Here is a 7,058-nt window from a genome sequence, read left to right as displayed (position 1 = left end):
GACAGATTTATCGTAAAAACTTCAGCCTCTCAAAAGGAAAATCTCGATAAAGAAGTTGCAAGAATTATATTTGCTACAAATTCACAATTTCGTCTTGTTCAGCACCCTCAGTTTCTCAAGATGGTTCTGAATCTGAGGCCAGGTTATATTCCTCCATCCAGAAAAGATATTGCTGATAAATACTTGGATCTTGTGTATGAAAAGGAATATAAAAAGTGTGCAGATGACCTGAATAATGAAACTGCATGTCTTTCAATTGATGGGTGGTCTAACATCCATAATGAGCACATAATATGTGTCACTCTAACAACATCCACTGGTCAGATTTATTTAGCTGACACAATAGACACATCAGGGAAACCTCACACTGCTGAATATTTTCTACAACTTGTACAAAATTCGACCAAGAAGGCTGAACAAGATTTTGGTTGTCACATTGGAAGTGTTGTGACAGACGATGCAGCAAATGTCACCAAGATGAGAAAACTCTTGGAGGAATCGAGTGAACCTGAGCATACCGTCCTCACATACGGCTTATACCGTTCCTTGTATAATTGTGGCAAGTCTATATAACAATGCTCCTTATATTGATATTCTAAAAATGTCCTTTAGCAATCAGATCGCATACCAGATAGCAATCCCACAATGTTTAAAATCTATAAAAAAAAAGTATTTAAATCAAATAAATCTAATCCAAATATATATATTTTTTTATTTTATAAAAAAAAAATCGCCAACCCCGGTGTCCACTAACCTCGCACAATAATATCTGTTAATTCCGGCTAAAACTGGCATTTCAAAGCATAACAGTGCCTTAAAAATAGTTTCTTATTTCGCTATAAAAGTTTATATTAACTTATACTGCATTGAATAAGTCAATAGTTGATATATTTGTCCTATATACAATGTTAGGTTTCTAGTTTTGATATATTTGTCCAATATAAAATGTTAGGTTACAAAGAAAGCAATGGCCTCCGCTAACGGACCCGGAGATCTGGGTGCGCACGTCCTGTGTAATATATATATATATATATATATTTATATATATATATATATATATGTGTGTGTGTGTGTGTGTGTGTGTGTGTGTGTGTGTGTGTGTGTGTGTGTGTGTGTGTGTGTGTGTGTATGTTGATGAAGGTGGAAAAGAAGTCATGGGTCTAGTTCCGAGTCTCTGAGTATATTCCTGGCCGATTTCGCTCTATGCTTCTTCAGAGGAATGAAGAAGCATTGAGCGAAACCGGTCAGGAATAAACTCAGAAACTTGGAACTAGACCCGTGACTTCTTTTTCACCTTCATCAACTTGACACACACACACACACACACACACACACACACACACACACACACACACATATATATATATATATATATATATATATATATATATATATATATATATATAAAGGAAAGCAGATGTGGAGAGAGTGAACATGATGGGACGACCGAGGATGAGATGGATGGGAAGGGTGAAAGGGGCTTTGAGCAAGAGGAGAATGTCTGTTGAGCAGGGAAGGGAGAGGCAAGGGATGAGGGCAAGTCGAAAATGGTTGAGTATGGATATTTTGACTCAATCCAAAGGGATTTCTCTATCTTCCGCATGAGGGGGACGAAGAAGGAGGGTTGCCGTGGAAGTGAAGCGGCCCTGCTGTGGATGTGCTGTGTCTCGCTGCGTTGCCTCTGATTCGGGCAGTGGGCGAAAATCGGGGATGGCACATTCACGAGGAGCTAACCTGGGAATAGGTGCGTGGCTTGATTGGCTACCTCCCTTATAGAGGGGAAGAAGCCCTTGGTTTGTGTAAGTGGACAGCATGCAGAGATGACCCGTCATCCAGGAGGTGCCAAGATAAGAGGGGGGGAGGAGGGTGGAGGAGGAGAGGAATATATAGAAAATAGAATGGGTGGGAGTGGTTTATATGCCTTTTTCTTTTTGGCTACCCCCCGTGTAAGGTGAAAAAGCCAAAAGTGTGTGAATGCAAGTGGACGAAAATGTATTTCCAGGGATTCAATAACATTTGAATGTAGGTACATATATTTACAGCAACAATGGTGTATATTCCAGACAATTTTTTTTAAGCCAAGAAAACGGCTGGGTGACGTTATGACGCATAGGTATTTATCATACCCAAAAGTGACGTAATTCTGGAATATTCTCAACGGCGTATAGAGCACGTCAAGGAACATTCAATGACAGTTATTTACGCACGAGAGTAAAACCACAATTAACATTTATAATTGACCCCATATGATTTTCAGAATTTATTAACTGCACATATATTTAACAGAAATGGAATTATTAATGATGCGAATGGTTAGGATTGCACAGATCCTGCCAATTGTCATTTTCTTGGTGAAGCCTTGCTGTGTTTGTCGGACGATATTTGTAAACACTGTCGACCGAGTGGGTCTCTGATAGTTTGAGTCATGATTCATTAGCCCTCCTGCAATCGGTGGCCGTTACTGTTTTTGGGAGCAGCGATATCTTGCAAGCGGGACAACAGTTAAATTCTATTGACTATGATAAAGTATTATTAAGAATGGCTCATGTGACGTCGAATTCTCTCCCCTCCACCAACCACCGATTGATCTAAGTAAATTTGAAATTCTCACTGTTATTTGTCCTTTATATTATTTATTCCTTGCGTTTGAACTACTTCGAATCCACTCGAGAATTAATCTGTGGCAACGATACACAGAAATCGAAACCGACCAGCTTCCAAAGCTTTCCTGGGGGTCGAGTTGGATTTAACCATCCCACCTTTTGCCTCTCTCACATCAACTGACACATTATCCACATTTATTTCATTCTATTTATTTGTTAATTAATTTACTTATCTATCTTACTTATTTACTTGTTTATTTATTCATCTATCTATTTGCTTATTAATCTATATATTAATTTTCTATTCACTTATTGATTCATTTATTTATATTTACCAATTCATTCATTTATCCTTTATTCATTATCTCCATTTATTATTTACTAATCTATCTCTCTTAATTATTTACTTAATAAATTCGTTAATATAATTCATTCATCTATATATCTATTTACACAGCCTAATCACAATCCAAGCTACCCTGTCTGATAAACTACTGAACACCACGTTTATCAAGAATCCTACTCCACTAGATCTTTCTTTGTCCTTACCTCTATTATTTCATTAAATAGTCTATAGTAGAACAGGTCGTGACCATCTTGTAATTGTATCAGCTTTTCTTCCACTCTTCGGGCTTCGCTCAGTCCTACGATGTCCCACTTGGTGTTGTCTAGTTCTTCCATTAAACTCTCCAGCCTGTAGTCTTCTGAGAGAGTCCTTACGTTGTAGGTATAGATCTTCGTTTTCTTCATGTTGTTTAATGTCCAAGACTTTGATCTGCTTGGTCAGTGCTTACTCACATTCGGTGGCACACTGCCCGTAAGCACACAAGGCAATGCGGTTGGACCTTTAGGAGACGATGATCCAACAGGAACGCCCGGTTTGTTTTGGTTGTGCTGTTCATGGTTGCTATGAAGGGGTGTTGGCAATAATCTCACTTCCTTGCCAACTGGTTTCTGGTGAGATATTTCTCTGGTGTCACCTTATTCATTATACTCGGTGAAGCCCATTATATTTATAGGGTGCCCAATGGTCCACGCCGTCATTATGACGGGACCACATATATCTATGAGGAATTTCCCTGTTCGCCATCAGGGACCTGCCAGTTAGCAGTGGGTCCTGCGACTGTGTGAGCTGCTCTTTGTCTGATCTTTCCTGCAAAACCTATTCGATATGGGTGACCCTGCAGAGATTCCCTCTTTGTCGACATAGCTTTTGTAATCATAAAGATTCTCAAGCCTACTTCATACTAGGAGATGAGAGCAAGAGCGTTAGTAATGTTACGGTAATAGATAAAGTCAACATTGGTAGCGACCATAGAATGGTAGGTTGCACAGCTAAATTTAATTTCAGAGCAGAGAGAAATAAATTAGTTTTAAAAAAGAAAATCAGCCTTGCAAAGGTTAAGGATAATAAGAAGAAATTTCAAATAGAAATTAAAAATGGATTCGAAGCGCTAAAATCCAACGAGGACACCGTTGAAGATATGAATTTAAATTTAATGAATATCATTAGGGAATCGGCAGAGAAAGTAGGAAGTACAAAAAGTTTTAAAGAAAACAAATGCTCTGAAGCTACAAATTACCTAATTAAAAGAAGGAGGACCATGCAGATTAAAAGCAGGAAAGACGAAATAGAAAGAATAGAACTAAACAAGCTTATCAACAAAAGGCAGAGATTAGAGAGAAAAAAGAAAAGAAAAACATGGATGCAATAGAGGAAACTATTCGGGAAGGTAAAAGTATTAAAGCGACCGAGCGCAGACATGCTTTAGGGAGACAGCAAATGATATGTTTGAAAGATAGAAATTGAGAAATCATTAACTGTAGAGACAGAATGGTAAAAAGAGTGAAAGAATTTTATCAAGAGCTTTACTCGTCGAGGACCGTAGTTGAGTCAGTAAATTCATGTGTAGACGTTAGTAGTGTACCAGAGATTACAAAGGAAGAAGTAGAATTTTATCTAAAAACTATGAAACGAGGAAAAACACCTGGGGAAGATGGTATATCGATAGATCTGTTGAAAGACGCAGGGAAAGATGTTCATATTAAGTTAGCTCAGTTCTACACCCAGTGCTTACGTCAGAAAACCGTTCCTGAATTGTGGTGCAATGCTATAGTGATTTTACTTCATAAAAAAGGAGACCAGAAGGACCTTAGTAACTATCGACCGATTAGCTTACTATCACATATATATGAAGTATTCTCCAAGATCCTTACAAATAGACTAAACCAAGTTTTAGATGGAAATCAACCGAGAGAACAGGCAGGCTTTAGGAGCGGATATTCGACTCTAGACGATTTGCAGGCGATAAACCAACTAATCGAGAAAACAACAGAGTACAACATACCTCTTTGTTTAGCTTTTGTAGATTACGAGAAAGCCTTTGACTCAGTAGAACAAATAGCAGTATTAAACTCGTTACGGAATCAGGGTACAAACAAACAGATCGTAAGGGTTTTAGAAAATATTTATGCCTAAGCTATAATTCGATTACACAAAGATACAGAAAAGATCAGGATCGAGAAAGGAGTACGGCAAGGCGATACCATTTCACCCAAATTATTTACAGCTTGTTTGGAAGAGATTTTCAGAAGGTTGAGTTGGGAAGATGAAGGTTTGAAGATTAATGGTGAATATTTGAACCACCTAAGATTTGCATATGACATTGTTCTTATTTCAGAAAAAAAGCAGAAGACTTGCAAGATATGATAAGTGATCTGAACAAGGAAAGTCTCAAAGTAGGTTTAAAAATGTAAAAGAATAAAACCAAAGTATTGTTTAACACGAAAGTTCAAAGTAAAGAGATTATAATCGATGATGAAAGTCTTTAAGAAGTTGAAGAGTATAATTATTTATGCCAGATGGTGAAAGTGACGAAAGATCATGATAATGAAATAAAGAGACGCATTACAATTGGATGGAAAGTGTTTGGTAAGTATAATAAAATCCTGAGAGGCTCTCTACCTTTATGTTTGCAACGTAAAGTTTTCAATCAGTGCATTCTGCCAGCAATAATCTACGGGTGTGAGACTTGGAAACTAACGAAGGCGATGGAAACAAAACTAAGGGCTGCACAGAGGAGAATGGAGAGATCAATGATGGGAATAACCCTAAGAGACCGAAAGAGAGCAAGTTGTGTGAGAGAGCAGACTAGAGTGAGAGATATTGTGGAGGCGGTAAAAGAGAGGAAGTGGAATTGGGCAAGTTAGTGCGAACGACTGATGAGCGATGGAGCAAGTGTGTTATTGAGTGGACGCCGCGAGATAGGAAGCGTGGAAGAGTGAGACCAGACAGAAGGTGGAGGGACGAGATAGAGAAGTTTGCAGGAGTGACGTGGCAGAGGATGGCGCCGTCGTGTGAATCATGGAACGCTATGAAGGAGGCCTTTGTTCAGCAGTGGACTCGGGATGGCTGATTTGATTGATTGATTGATATATCTATTTGTTTTATTTGTCACCATTATATTAATTTATTTATTCATTTGTTGTATTTATTTATATTTTTAAATCCTCCATTTGTTTAGCAATATCTGGAATTTTCCAGGATCTTTGCTTACACATCATATAACTTTGATACCTTTCATGGCTCAATTTTATAATTTATCTTCTCAATGCAACATCGTCGGGAAATTTCTTGCCACACATCTTTCGTCCGACTCTTTGATATCCAGGGGTTCAATGCCATTCATTACCTGTGATTGTTTAATTTGACTCAACTCTGAAAGATTTCTAGATCCAATTTCTTCATATTTCTATATTTAGTTAAATATAGCACTAAATAACCTCTAAGTTGCAGTTGCATTTCTTATTCAGGAACATATCAGTTTATTTCCAGTGTGTGTGCATGTGTGTACATACAGACAGAACGTTCCTCCTTTCTTGAATAATGATATTACATAAATATACCAATGGACCTTTCCCGTTTGGGAAAATATCTTCGCACATGGTAATAATCTACTTGTGTACATTTCAGGTTTAGACTATATTTTTTTCTATTTTCGTTTAACTAATTTTATTTCACCTATTTTTATTCTATTCTATTTGATTCTATGTTATTTCATATTTAATTTTATTTTACTTTATCTTATTTAATTTTATCTGCATTTTTACAAGATAGACGTTGTCTCCTATTTATGGTAAGTATGTCACTGTCTTGGAAGTATTTTCTTGGATCCTTAAAATATATATTCTTGTTCACAACACCAATACCATTTCACATTCTAAAACCATAATACATGGTAAAACCATCGATTTGGAAATTGTTAATAACTCATAGACACTGAAGTGAAAATATGCTAGGATCTCCAGACGGTTATGAGACATATGTGGAAAATCGGGAAATTTGGAGTGAATATTGAAGATAAAACTGAGCGAAAGTTAAAGGTGTCACCGTGGGAGATCTGAAGACAATCTAAAAGTAAAAGGATTGACAGGGCGTTAATCTCTACTGATTGG

Source organism: Oratosquilla oratoria, chromosome 14 (assembly GCF_046742065.1).
Source record: "Oratosquilla oratoria isolate Oo_2021 chromosome 14, ASM4674206v1, whole genome shotgun sequence".
NCBI lineage: Eukaryota > Metazoa > Arthropoda > Malacostraca > Stomatopoda > Squillidae > Oratosquilla > Oratosquilla oratoria.
This window is presented reverse-complemented; position numbering follows the sequence as displayed.